The sequence below is a fragment of the Oncorhynchus clarkii genome, chromosome 24 (assembly GCF_045791955.1).
Source record: "Oncorhynchus clarkii lewisi isolate Uvic-CL-2024 chromosome 24, UVic_Ocla_1.0, whole genome shotgun sequence".
In the NCBI taxonomy this organism is placed as follows: domain Eukaryota; kingdom Metazoa; phylum Chordata; class Actinopteri; order Salmoniformes; family Salmonidae; genus Oncorhynchus; species Oncorhynchus clarkii.
In genome coordinates this window covers 23,695,928-23,710,623 of record NC_092170.1, presented here as the reverse complement: position 1 = coordinate 23,710,623, position 14,696 = coordinate 23,695,928, and the positions used below count along the sequence as shown (strand labels likewise).

The 14,696-nt window shown below is 40.8% G+C and overlaps 1 protein-coding gene across 1 annotated transcript in view; it reads left to right on the top strand.

Annotated features, from left to right (window-relative positions):
- The window catches only part of LOC139382969 (kin of IRRE-like protein 3), a 212,693-nt gene that overhangs the window by 26,400 nt on the left and 171,597 nt on the right, over positions 1-14,696 (top strand). The window lies entirely within an intron of this gene.

The window sequence follows — 14,696 nt, the reverse complement described above, 5'->3', positions numbered from 1 at the left end:
TTAATTTTGTGCCCTTTTAACAACCCATGAAAGTGACGCATGGAAATAATTTTTAGCTTTCAGAGAGCAGTTTTTCTTGCGTTTTTCGATGAAACACACGATCTGTTATAGTCACAGCCGTGATTTAACCAGTTTTAGAAACTTCAGAGTGTTTTCTATCTACACATACTAATCATATGCATATACTATATTCCTGGCATGAGTAGCAGGACGCTGAAAAGTTGCGCGATTTTTAACAGAATGTTCGAAAAAGGAAGGGGTAGACTTAACAGGTTTTAACCTCATGTTGCGTTTTGGGTTTCCTGACCACTCAGACCTTGGCTGCAGCTCAGGGTCACTTAGTCTAATATGTTAATTCTTAACTCACATGTTTTATACCCTCGAGTCAGAAATGGGCGTTTCCGCCTTTAGGCCAATTCTCTGGGCGTACCAAGTTACGAGGCAAGGTCTGGATTTTACTCAGATACAATTTAAACAACTTACTTCACATTTCATCTTTACAAAAACATTCTCTTTGATCTGGACATTTTCCACACAATGTACAATATGTAAACAGTAGGCACATACTAGATTAACTCTTCAAGTTACAATGTTTTCATTATAACGTTGTCCTTTAACTTTTAATAACATAACAAGAACGATTTTTATATTCCATCTATCGTCATTACCCCCATTGTGGCTGACGAAACCTATTGTCCCAGAGTCCATTTATTGCATGTTAATGTTCTGAGGCTGGTTCTCCATAGTGAGGACAAAGGAATTTTGTCTGCTGCCTTAAGATTTACAATGGGCATGAGGTGTCATGAAACCATACCATCTCCATAGCTCTCGATCTCTTCCCCTCTGGTGGGTGTGAGAGATCTCTCTGTAGGATTGTGGTCCACGGTAACCTGACTCGAGCAGGCCAGACATGACACCTTCAAATATAAATAGTTTCCCTTTCAAACAATTACTGTTGTGAAACAAACTGTACATTTAAATGAGCTTCAATGTTACCTTTGATACAAAATGTTTATTTTTTGGGGGGAACATCTCCCCTACTCAAGTTTCAACTCCTCTTTGGTCTGTACATGGATTTTAATTTGTCAGACAAGAAGTTGTTCAACAACATCTCTTTCAAAGGGAATTGAAACAGCAATGAATAGACAAGTGCCCAGCAGTACTTCACCATCACAGAGAGGGAAGTATCCTCCCATTAGACCAGGACAAGCAGTTGGGAAGAGTGTCTCTTTGATCAAGGGCATGTCACTATTTGATCACAATGAGAAGTTTACTGGCTGTCCCAAGAGTGGCATAACCTCACCTTCAAAGTACTCTTTGTTTTTCCTCTGAAACATCCTATTTTTCTGTGGGTTTCATCAACATGTTCTGAGAACACTCACTGCAGCAAGAGCAGTCAACAATCACAAAGCAATGTGTAGCTGACAGAAAAAAAATCAATAACGTATTCCGATGGTATTCCAGTCCAGAAGGCACTCTAGAGAGAAATAATCAAGTGGACCAGTTTATTTGTTTCTTACTGTCATGACTCAGGTACAGCAATCATAATGGATCCACAGCTATAGCATTTAATTGAACCACAAAGGAATATATTCTGCAGAGAATGAAGGTGTATGTGGTTTGAGTTATTAGGGAAATGGAGGAATTACTATCATCCAAGACCTTCTACTGGGCAGTGATGGGACTCTGATGAGGAGACACAGTGTCACGTGGTCTATGTTTGGAAAGTCATGTGACCAAAATGAGAGGCCAATTCATTCTGCCATTTCCACTCTCAGTCCTCTGAGGGGCTTGCACTGAATGTCACTGACTCCCTCTCCTCTGCCCTGCTTCATCTAAGTTGTGTCTGTGAGACAGTAACAGGGAGCAATCCTCTGTGACTGGCATCGACCCTGTACTGCGTCTGGGTCAGGGTCCAGGGTCAGTAGCGCCAGATGGGTCCCTCTGTGACTCACAGTTCCCAGGCAGCGTCAAATAGACAGACAGAAACAGAGAGGGTCAGAGGAGGAGTGACAGGATCTAGCTTGTGTCTCTGGGATTTCAGTATTGTCACTGTCCCTCTCTAGCATCATTGACTGTCTATGTCATTACAGAAAAGGGAAAAGTTTCAGAAGTTCCACCAACAGGCCATACAGCAGTGGACGACTGAACGTCTGTCTCCCTCTGTCCTCATCCAGACCAAACAGTGTAGAATATTAAGCATGAGTACATACAAACAGAAAATCAATGTAAACACATAGAATGATATAATGAGGGAGCTGAGGGAAAGATACGCTATGATATTGTTCTTTATATTCAGGCTCAGTGTCATTTGGTCAATAAAATCTAACAATGAACTGAAAGGAATCTGCACGCTGGGGTAGACACAGCCATACAGCCTGCTCAGACACTCTTTAATCCAATGTTGTTTTTTTCCTATCCGCACATAAAGTGCTCTGAACCTGCTGGGAAATTGAATTTTCCACCCATGTGAATCAGCCGAGCACAGCATTGTCAGAGTACTCAATTAGTTCCCAAGGCAGGAGCCAAAATGTTTCTCAACAGCATGTCTTAAAATATATTCTTTACAAGGAAAGCGCTCTTTTGCATAATACTATATCCTATGAAGGAAATATATTCATGGTCTCCTTCCAAAGGCTTGAAATAAAATGACCAAAACAGCCCAAAGCCCAATACCACTGTGTCCCTTTGCCACATCTTCATCCTAATAATAATAATTTTGTGGGTGCTTATACTTGTCCTATTTCACACGTGTATAAATATGCATGTGTGAATTGGATTTTTGTATTTATTTTTAAGATCCCACCCTTGGAGAGTGGGGTCACAGCCAGGGTTTGCCATTATCAACGACAAACCTGGAGCAGGACTAAGAGAATTGCTCAAGGGTGCATCAACAGAGTTCTCACCTTGTTGGCTCAGGGATTTGAACTCGTGATCTTTTGGTTACTGTCCCAACGCTCTAACTGCTCTAACCGTCATCTCATTTCACTGAAGCACTTACAGTAACACTTAGCTTTCCAGTGGAGGAATGCTTGACCTGTGCTGTGAGTGATTAATCAACATTAATAAGGCCAATTTCATTTCTAGTTGTACCACTTGGCTTCTTACACATTAAGCAAATAGAAATATGTGTCACTTTCTCCTCAGTCCTCATTCATACACTTTGGTATGACCGTTTCAGGCTGCACTTTCTCTGTTGACATTTATTCCAGTGTACTCCCAACACGAGGACAGCAAGAGTCCTCAGAATGTATCGTTACTCATGAGAACCAATGGGGAAACCTTGTTTTTGTACTGCTTGTTCACCTGAGATGTTTTCTGAAGAACTACGAGCTCAATCGATACATAAATTACAGTAAGAGCACAGCTCTCCATTTAGTTACTTTATGACCTAAAAGTCTTTAGTCCTTCACATTTCAGTGAGATTCAGTCATGTTATTTACTCAACAGATGTAACTGGCATTGAAGGAGTTGACAAAAGGATAGTAAGATTGCAAAATACTTACTGCATTTTCATCTTACAAAAGCAATGATTTCAATCAATACATAGAATGGAAGCAATGCTCTCCATTGTGTTACTTAATGACCTTCTAATGACATTCTGCAAGCAAAGGTCCTTCAAATTTGATTGAATGTTGTTCTATGTGTTTTCCATAAGGTCCAGATGCATGTAACGAGATTACAGGCTGAATAGGAGGAGATGAAGGAGAATAAATTAAGAGCTCCATATGTGTATGAGTCACCTACAGCTAAACAACCCACAATGCTGACTGACTGGGGCATTTGGGGATCATACTGCAAAGTTCATCTCAAGGGTTCCACCACAGTGTCACAAAGAGACAGCTTGCATGGTCGTCCAGTCCAGTTATGGCCTTTCAATCTTGACACCTATCTCGTCCTATCTCGTCCCATTACAAAGGTGCCAGTACCTCCAAATTTAGAACTCCTGTGCTAGACACCTGCCCTGGCCACTGTATATCAACACCCCCCCCCGACAGACTGGGGATGGCTAAGAGACAGAGGGAAGAGGGGCTCTCCACCCACACTATGTACCAGTGTAAATCCTCAGGCTTGCTTTCTTACAGAGGTCCTGTCAGGAAGATTGGACACAGATCAATCATACACTGTCTGTACATGTCACTGTGCCAAAGTAGACTGTATGCATTTAGAAATGTAGGGGCAATACGTGTTGATAATGATATTTTCTTACTCTTACTCTGTGTTTTTGATTGAATATTGATTATCTGATTGAACTTGGCATTAACTTATTTTCTTTTGGAATTGTGTTTTTATTCAAATAAATTAAACATGAACTCAAATTGAGTGAACAATGACTGGGAGGGAGAAGGCTTGTCTGTCCTTATTTTGTCATCAGGCATATGATGGCTGTCCTGACTGCTTGATGTGTTTGACAGGTCCAAATGTGTGAAATAACCCTAAAGACAGGCCGTCTACAAAAGAGTATTGATTATATCAAAATCCTTTTTTATCTTTACCTACACGAAACACAAAAATTATTATCAGAATCTAAACTTGCAATAAAAAACAATGTAATATTGTTTATATGTGGACAAAAATGCAAAAACAGGAAATTGGAATAGGAAAAAAGTGTGTGTGTGTGTGTGTGTGTGTGTGTGTGTGTGTGTGTGTGTGTGTGTGTGTGTGTGTGTGTGCGTGCTTGCTTGTGCACGTGTCAGTGGCCGTTTGTGTGTGTTTGTGTTTCAAAAGTGGCCATTTGTAAGTGTCTGCTCAAAAGCTTTCGGGTTAAACTCTCTGAGCTTTTTTTTAATGGAGCACTCAGATTAGTGCACAATATATAAGTTGCAGACAGAAAGAGGATTAACCTTGTTTTAACGATGTGGGAAAGATTGGCTGACTTTAGGATGACCGGGGAGTGGGGTGAAATATCACAACTGATTACCTGCTTGTTAATGGAGAAGTTAATATGTTCATATTGGAGGTAAACAATGTTGTACTGTAGCCCCCAAGCACTCTCTCTATCTAGCTATATATATATCCAGTTGAAGTCGGTAGTTTACATAGACCTTAGCCAAAATCATTTGAAATCAGTTTTTCACAATTCCTGACATTTAACCCCAGTAAAAAATCCCTGTCCTCGTCAGTTAGGATCCCCAATATATTTTAAGAATGTGAAATGTCAGAATAATATTATATAATATAATAATAATAATAATATATAATTATTTATTTCAGCTTTATTTCTCTTATAACTTTCCCATCACTTTCCATCACTGAGGGTCAGAAGTTGACATACACTCAATTAGTATTTGGTAGCATTGCCTTTAAATAGTTTAACTTGGGTCAAACAGGATTGGATTGAGGTCAGGGTTTGTGATGGAGGCATTTCTGAAGCCATAATGTCATGGCTTTAGAAGCTTCTGATAGGCTAATTGACATAATTTGAGTCATTTGGAGGTGTACCTGTGTACCTACCAACCTTCAAACTCAGTGCGTCTTTGCTTGACATCATGGGAAAATCAAAATAAATCAGCCAAGACCTCCACAAGTCTGGTTCATCCTTGTGAGCAATTTCCAAATGCTTGAAGGTACCACGTTCATCTGTACAAACAATAGTATGCAAGTATAAACACCATGGGACCACGGAGCCATCATACCGCTCAGGAAGGAGACGCGTTCTGTGTCCTGGAGATGAACGTATTTTGGTACGAAATGTGCAAATCAATCCCAGAACAACAGCAAAGGACCTTGTGAAGATAATGGAGGAAATAGGTACAAAAGTATCTATATCCACTGTAAAGCAAGTCCATTGTCGACACAACCTGAAAGGCCGCTCAGCAAGAAAGAAGCCACTGCTCCAAAACTGCCATAAAAAAGCCAGACTACGGTCTGCAACTGCACATGGGGACAAAGATTGTACTTTTTGGAGAAATGTCCTCTGGTCTGATGAAACAAAAATAGAGCTGTTTGGCCATAATGACCATCGTTATGTTTGGAGGAAAAAGGGGGAGGCTTGCAACCCGAAGAACACCATCCCAACCATAAGGCACGGGGGTGGCAGTGTCATGCTGTGGGGGTGCTTTGCTGCTGGAGGGACTGGTGCACTTCACAAAGTAGATGGGGACATGAGGAATGGAAATTTATGCGGATATATTGAAGCAACATCTCAAGACATCAGTCAGGAAGTTAAAACTTGGTCGCAAATGGGTCTTCTAAATGGACAATGACCCCAAGCATACTTCCGAAGTTGTGGCAAAATGGCTTAAGGATAACATAGTCAAGCTATTGGAATGGCCATCACAAAGCCCTGACCTCAATCCTATAGAAAATTTGTGGGCAGAACGGAAAAAGCGTGTGCGAGCAAAGATGCCTACAAACCTGACTCAGTTACACCAGCTCTTTCAGGAGGAATGGGCCAAAATTGACCCAGCTCATTGTGGGAAGCTTGTGGAAGGCTACCCGAAACATTTGACCCAATTTAAAAAATTTAAAGGCAAATTGAGTGTATGTAAATTTTTGACCCACTGGGAATGTGATGAAAGAAATAAAGCTGAAATCAACCATTCTCTCTACTATTATTCTGACATTTCACATTCTTAAAATAAAGTGTTGATACTAACTGACCTAAAACAAGGAATTTGTACTAGGATTAAATGTCAGGGATTGTGAAAAACTGAGTTTAAATGTATTTGGCTAAGGTGTATGTAAACTTCCGACTTCAACTGTATATATATTTCTCTCTCTCTCGCTCTGTCTCGCTCATAATTCAAAGTACATTCGCTACAAAAGTTAGACCCACCACTTCGTTCTCCATCGTTTCTTCTCCTACATATTACAGGTACTAATGAGAGGAGGGGAGAAAATAGATAACTACCCATACACATAACGACATTTGACCTTTAAGTTTAGAGTGATTGAGAAAAAATATATACTGTTGAGGAGGATGGGGAAAGAGAAATGGAGGCAATTTAATAGCTTGTGAGTATTGGAGTGGATGATGCTAGAGAGGGGAGAATGATGGAGAGAAAGATAGAAAAATATGACAAGAGGAGGAGGATAGCTAGACACCTTAAATCCTTCCCATTAGCGGACTCCATTGCCAGGAAAGGATTGGGGGGTTTGATTCAGTGTCCGAGATGAACCAGGCTTCCTGGGAAAATGAAACAGGATGAAAGGGATCAGTGAAAGTTCTGGAGGGATAATCACACCCAAATCACAGCCATCTGCTCTCAATCTCCACCCCAATACACACGCACCATCGGCAATCCCTCCTACCAAATCCTTAAATCCTGACAATCTGCTGGACTCAGTTTAGGGCCATCTTAATCCCCATAGCACCCCGCATTACTGGACAGTAAAACCCACCATTCCTCCCCTCCCACCCTGAGAGACACCCAACAAGTCAGACCCCTGATCCCCACTCCAACACCTTCCAGAAACATCCCTGATCCCAGTCATATCACTGATCCCATGATCATTAAAACCTCAACCTAGATGACCACCAAGCGTTTTATTCTCAACCACTTTTCCTAGCCACCAATGACCTTTACCTCCAACCCAACCCAACCCACCACACCATATCCCCTGCACTGACTCTTCCCCACTATCAAATATATTCAACAGCATCAGTAACAGAGGGATGCAAAAAAACAAGGAGCTTGAATTCCATGAATACACAATATATTTCCTTTGGCGTTTAATAGACTGCAATATTGCATATTATGTTGTAATTGATTGAATATAGCGTCGATATGAGAATATATTGATTTTACATCAAATTCTTGATTTTGTATTGGTTCTCATAAGGCTTGTATGTAGCTCGAAAGGATCGGATGTTCTAATCTCTGCATCAGTGTCACTATACAAACATGCTATCTTCAAAGCTAATAAGGACATTGCCAGTGAGCGGTAGTGTTGTAATTTCTGCCCTGGTGCACCATACTCAAAAAAATGGGTCCTACCTCAAGCGGCATTTCTTTCATCACGATCCCTCATCCTATCTAACCCAACACTAAGCCAATTCATATTATATTTTGACAAGATTGCCCTGGACCTACCAGTAAAACAAAAAAAATAAGGAATTGGCTTAGTGTTGGGTTAAATAGGATGAGGGATCTTGATGAAAGACATGCAGCTTGACTTGTGTCTGATAAATCCAAACACCCCACCTCCTATTATCACCCAGAGTCCGGCAGCTCTGTATTGGTGTGACCGCTAGAGCGATCAATGACCAGTGCCTTCCACCTAAGGATTGGAAAGCAAACAGGCTAATCTGAAAGCAGAGAAAAAAAGGGAAGAAGAAGCAACTTCCCCTTGACTCAACCACCCAGAAAGGATCAGAGAATGATCTGAGAGACAACCAAACAGGACTGTATCGTCCCCTCGCACTGGCGTCTTTGTGGAGAAACAATCCTTCTTTGTGTCGCCTTGTCGGACTGCTTCTAAAAATTGTCACTCTATCAGTATGACACTGAAATACTTTATTTAAGATTCCCTTATTGTTGTTGTTTTCCCCCTGATATCTCCTAAGTGCCATCTTTGTGCAGGCTAAACACACAGTTGGCTAGCTAACTTGTTCTGTTTGATTTTCCTTTCCCCCCGAGAGCCTAAGGCTGTCTGACAGCATGTCCGCCTATCCAGGACCAATGTTGACGAGTGGATCTCTCCACTGATCCCCCTATACCCTTCATTACCCCATGGGACTGGAAGAGGAGAGCAGAGGGGTTCCCTTCACCCAAGCTGCCACTCTCACAACAGGAGGCCTTTTATCAACATCTTGTTTGTTTACTCAATTTGTTAGCCCTAGTCGTCGGATACACTCCGAGGGTTTTTTTTTTTTTTTCTTTCTGTCATTCTTGTATCCCATCGGGTTCCCTATGACTCTTCATTGGTATCACTTAACCAACTCTCAAGCTCACACAATAAGTTGTCACGTACCGCCTATAGCTAGCATGTACCATAATTGACCAAGCCTCTGACACCTTGCAAGAAACAACCTCTTGTTATGCACTTCAAATATTGATTCCACACTGTCGACTGTGTAGAAACGAAACAGCATTTATCTGTCTTAAATCCTTGACACGACAGAGACGACAAGTGTCCCAGTTTCTCCTTGAAAACAGTTTATTTCATTCCAGCGTGGGTTTATGGGTAATACATTATTGATGCTTCCATTTCCTGAAGTTTACACATAATAGTTTAATGGGTCTCCACCAGGACATTATGCATTCACTTCACCAACCTATCAATCAAAAGCACTCTCAGCTGACACTTTCAAAGTTAAAATAACTTAACAAAATGGAGTGTTCTGCCATGATCCACTGATGTAGTTTCTCTCCTTCGGGATGCATATCTTGTGTTATGATGCTTGGGGTTTATTAAAACAATGTTCTATTCATGTAATCACTATTTTAGGCTTTCTAAACTTGGAAGAACTTGAAGGCACAAAACTGTCATAAACTAAAGTTCCTGTCCTTATAAGACAAGAGAGTAGATCCACTCAACAAGGGGGGCTTACATCTCTCTGGTTTTCTGTGGTACAAAATGAATATAGACTGGGCAGAGCCCCGGTATTTAAGATGGATTTCAAACCAAAGCAGCCCAAGAGCATTGATCTTAAGAGGGATTAGACACCAGAATAATAATGGCAAATTTATTTATGTATGTCCCTTCTTTTCCTTCTCATCCTAAGTACGTACAGTACCAGTCAAAAGTTTGGAGACCCCTACTCATTCAAGGGTTTTTCTTTATTTTACTATTTTCTACATTGTAGAATAATAGTGAAGACATCAAAACTATATTATAACTCATATGGAATCATGATGTAACCAAAGAAGTATATAATATATTTTAGATTCTTCAAAGAAGCCAATCTTTGCATTGATTACAGCTTTTCACACTCTTGGCATTCTCTCAACCAGATTCACCTGGAATGTTTTTCCAACAGTCTTGACGGAGATCCCACATACGCTGAGCGCTTGTTGGCTGCTTTTCCTTCACACTCTGGTCCAAATCCTCCCAAACCATCTCAATTGGGTTGAGGTCGGGTGATTGTGGAGGCCAGGTCATCTGATGCAGCACTCCATCACTCTCTTTCTTGGTCAAATAGCCCTTACACAGCCTGGAGGAGCGTTGGGTCATTGTCCTGTTGAAAACAAATGATAGTCCCAATAAGCGCAAACCAGATGGGACGGCGTATCACTGCAGAATGCTGTGGTAGCCATGTTAAGTGTGCCTTGAATTCTAAATAAATCACTGACAGTGTCACCAGCAAAGCACACCCACACCATCACACCTCCTCCTCCATGCTTCATGGTGGGAACTACACATGCGGAGATCATCCGTTCACCTACTCTGCGTCTCACAAAGACACGGTGGTTGGAACTAAAAAATCTGAATTTTGACTCATCAGACCAAAGGACAGATTTCCACCGGTCTAATATCCACTGCTTATGTGTCTTGGCCCAAGCAAGTCTCTTCTTCTTATTGGTGTCCTTTAGTAGTGGTTTCTTTGCAGCAATTCTACCATGAAGGCCTGATTCACGCAGTCTCCTCTGAACAGATGATGTTGAGATGTTACTTGAACTGTGAAGCATTTATTTGGGCTGGAATTTGGAGAATAGTAATTCTCATGAACGCATCCTCTGCAGGAGAGGTAACTCTGGGTCTTCCTTTCCTGTGACAGTCCTCATGAGAGCCAGTTTCATCATAGAGCTTGATGGTTTTTGCGACTGCACTTGAAGAAACTTTCAAAGTTCTTCAAATGTTCCGTGTTGATTGACCTTAATGTCATATTGTAATGATGGACATGTTGTTTCTATTTGCTAATTTGAGCTGTTCTAGCCATAATAGGGACATGGTCTTTTACCAAATAGGGCTGTCTTCTGTATACCACCCCTACCTTATCACAACATAACCCATGTGGCGCCTCATCCGACTGCTCCACTGACAGTGCCTTGCGAAAGTATTCGGCCCACTTGAACTTTGCGACCTTTTGCCACATTTCAGGCTTCAAACATAAAGATATAAAACTGTATTTTTTGTGAAGAATCAACAACAAGTGGGACACAATCATGAAGTGGAACGACATTTATTGGATATTTCAAACTTTTTTAACAATCAAAAACTGAAAAATTGGGATGGAAAATTATTCAGCCCCAGTTAATACTTTGTAGCGCCACCTTTTGCTGCGATTACAGCTGTAAGTCGCTTGGGGTATGTCTCTATCAGTTTTGCACATCGAGAGACTGAATTTTTTTTCCCATTCCTCCTTGCAAAACAGCTCGAGCTCAGTGAGGTTGGATGGAGAGCATTTGTGAACAGCAGTTTTCAGTTCTTTCCACAGATTCTCGATTGGATTCAGGTCTGGACTTTGACTTGGCCATTCTAACACCTGGATATGTTTATTTTTGAACCATTCCATTGTAGATTTTGCTTTATGTTTTGGATCATTGTCTTGTTGGAAGACAAATCTCCGTCCCAGTCTCAGGTCTTTTGCAGACTCCATCAGGTTTTCTTCCAGAATGGTCCTGTAATTTGGCTCCATCCATCTTCCCATCAATTTTAACCATCTTCCCTGTCCCTGCTGAAGAAAAGCAGGCCCAAACCATGATGCTGCCACCACCATGTGTGACAGTGGGGATGGTGTGTTCAGCTGTGTTGCTTTTACGCCAAACATAACGTTTTGCATTGTTGCCAAAAAGTTCAATTTTGGTTTCATCTGACCAGAGCACCTTCTTCCACATGTTTGGTGTGTCTCCCAGGTGGCTTGTGGCAAACTTTAAACGACACTTTTTATGGATATCTTTAAGAAATTGCTTTCTTCTTGCCACTCTTCCACGAAGGCCAGATTTGTGCAATATACGAATGATTGCTGTCCTATGGACAGAGTCTCCCACCTCAGCTGTAGATCTCTGCAGTTCATCCAGAGTGATCATGGGCATCTTGGCTGCATCTCTGATCAGTCTTTTTCTTGTATGAGCTGAAAGTTTAGAGGGACGGCCAGGTCTTGGTAGATTTGCAGTGGTCTGATACTCCTTCCATTTCAATATTATTGCTTGCACAGTGCTCCTTGGGATGTTTAAAGCTTGGGAAATCTTTTTGTATCCAAATCCGGCTTTAAACTTCTTCACAACAGTATCTCGGACCTGCCTGGTGTGTTCCTTGTTCTTCATGATGCTCTCTGCGCTTTTAACGGACCTCTGAGACTATCACAGTGCAGGTGCATTTATACGGAGACTTGATTACACACAGGTGGATTGTATGTATCATCATTAGTCATTTAGGTCAACATTGGATCATTCAGAGATCCTCACTGAACTTCTGGAGAGAGTTTGCTGCACTGAAAGTAAAGGGGCTGAATAATTTTGCACGCCCAATTTTTCAGTTTTTGATTTGTTCAAGGGGGCCGAATACTTTCGCAAGGAACTGTATTTGTGAAATCAGGCAATTTGGGGCTTATTCAGTGACTGGCCTGTGTCGTCATGGACATGCACTCGATTAGGTCTTACAGCACTGTTTGTGTAAAGTAAATTACCCTGAATGGAAATTCAGTCTACAAATTACTTAGTTAAGCTTTTTATAATAGCCAAATATTATCCAAATGGGATGTTAAAATGGCATGAGCAACCCCACTGCATAGCTTTTATGGCTGAGAGACCTGTAAAATAGACAATTGTTAACCTGCAATTATGCCACTATTCAGTCGCACAGCTCTAAAATGGAAAAGCAGCTATACAGAGGGACCTAGGCAGTAAGCAGCTTTTCTATTGGTCAGTTCCCTCTGCAAAACAGATGTGTCCAGATGTCTCCATGTCTTCCCTATCCCTGCTGCTGAGGCATGCACTCTGTGATGGATAAAGAGAGCACTTGCCCACTCAATTGTTTTAAGTCAAGTAAAGCAGTAGATGCAATCTGCTTTTGCACAGGATTTACTGTTGTAGTTAGGGCCAGATAGCCTCACAATTATGGATTTTATATTTTTATCATAAGCAGCTTGGGAGCTCAAAGCATATGGTCAGCTGCATTTGCAATTGCTGGTATATGTCTGTGCTGAAATATGTGTTTATAATAACAAATGCTGGTAAAAGAACTTGGACTATGCTAAATATTTAGTATGCATGGGAGTGTTAAGTTTATATGCAGTGGTGTAAATTACTTAAGTAAAAATACTTTAAAGGACTACTAAAGAAGTTTTTGGGGGTATCTGAACTTTACTACTTATAATTTTGACAACTTTTACTTTTACTTCACTACATTCCTAAAGAAAATATTGTACTTTTTACTGTCTATCCGTATAAAAAAAACAAAGACAATGGTGCCGTCTGGTTTGCTTAATATAAGGAATTTGAAATGATTTATACTTGTACTTTTACTTTTGATGGTTAAGTATATTTTAGCAACTAAATTTGCTTTTGATACTTAAGTATATTTAAAACTAAATACTTTTAGACTTTTATTCAAGTAATATTTTACTGGTGACTCTCACTTTTACTTGAGTAACTTTTTATTAAGGTATCCATACTTTTACTGAAGTATGACAATTTGGTACTTTTTCCACCACCGTTTATATTGCAATACCCCAGACAGGCTTCTTGATGGAGGGATTCAATGTGCTGCGCGCTATGCATGAGCAAGATGTGCTGTGCTTGGCTGGATTTGCAGATGCTGAGATCATACAGTAGCTCAATGCAAGATTGCGCCTCTATACATTTAGGACAGGACGGATGTGGTAGTTGAACACATCTCCCTATTTGAGAGCGCTCCAGTGATATTATCTGGAACGCACTTAAAAAGAGCTGACAGCGGAAATCTCTAATTCAGTCCACACATCAATGTGAGGAAGATCTTTTCAAACACTATTTGGGGGGATTAATGGACATTATAAAATACAGCTTACATTACTAAACTCAGTCCTCAATTCTAATTCGCACTCTGGAAATCACATTCTCTAACCCTATTACAATATATATCCTGCCTCGGAGACTCCATCCATGAAGTGACACTGCATTGTCACCGGAGGAATTGCTCATATTCAATGAACGAGCAGCACACATTGCACTTTACTTATACGAGCAATTTCAACATGCCAAATATATGATCACATTATTCCTGTAGGTTAAACGTGGAGGCACATTGCTCTCTCATCGCCTACATTTCTTCATCCCTCTATTCTGAAGATGCACACCCGGGTACTATTCATATAATGTTATCTACATGAAGGATATAGCTAAGGAGTGCAGAAAGTCTTTGTAATAAATTGTTTATCACGTTTAGTGCTGTGTTACAAACTGTACTACATAGCAACTAAAACGAGGTGAACATTTGAAGTAATGGAACAGCGGGGATTGCTCCTCTCTGTCTCTATCTATCTACAGTGGGCAGAAGAGCCATCCATTTAAGTAACTTTATCCATACCAAGCGCAGAGCATGGATCCACATATTGAAATAGCATCACTGGGAAACTAATGGTACTTGACAGATACTGTGGAAGATAGAGTACTTACCTTTGCATTATGTGAAAAGGAGGCATTTTCAGAGATTTGACAGTGTGTGTGGTGGTAGTTGGGGAGGGGTGTAGATAGGGATATTACAGAACAAAACCACCACTGCACTTGCACAGCTCTCTCCAGTAATGGCAGTTTGAAAGCAACAACGAACAACTAACAACGAATAACTGTTTTTATCACTTTTAGCCTATCATCTACAAAAGGTAAAAA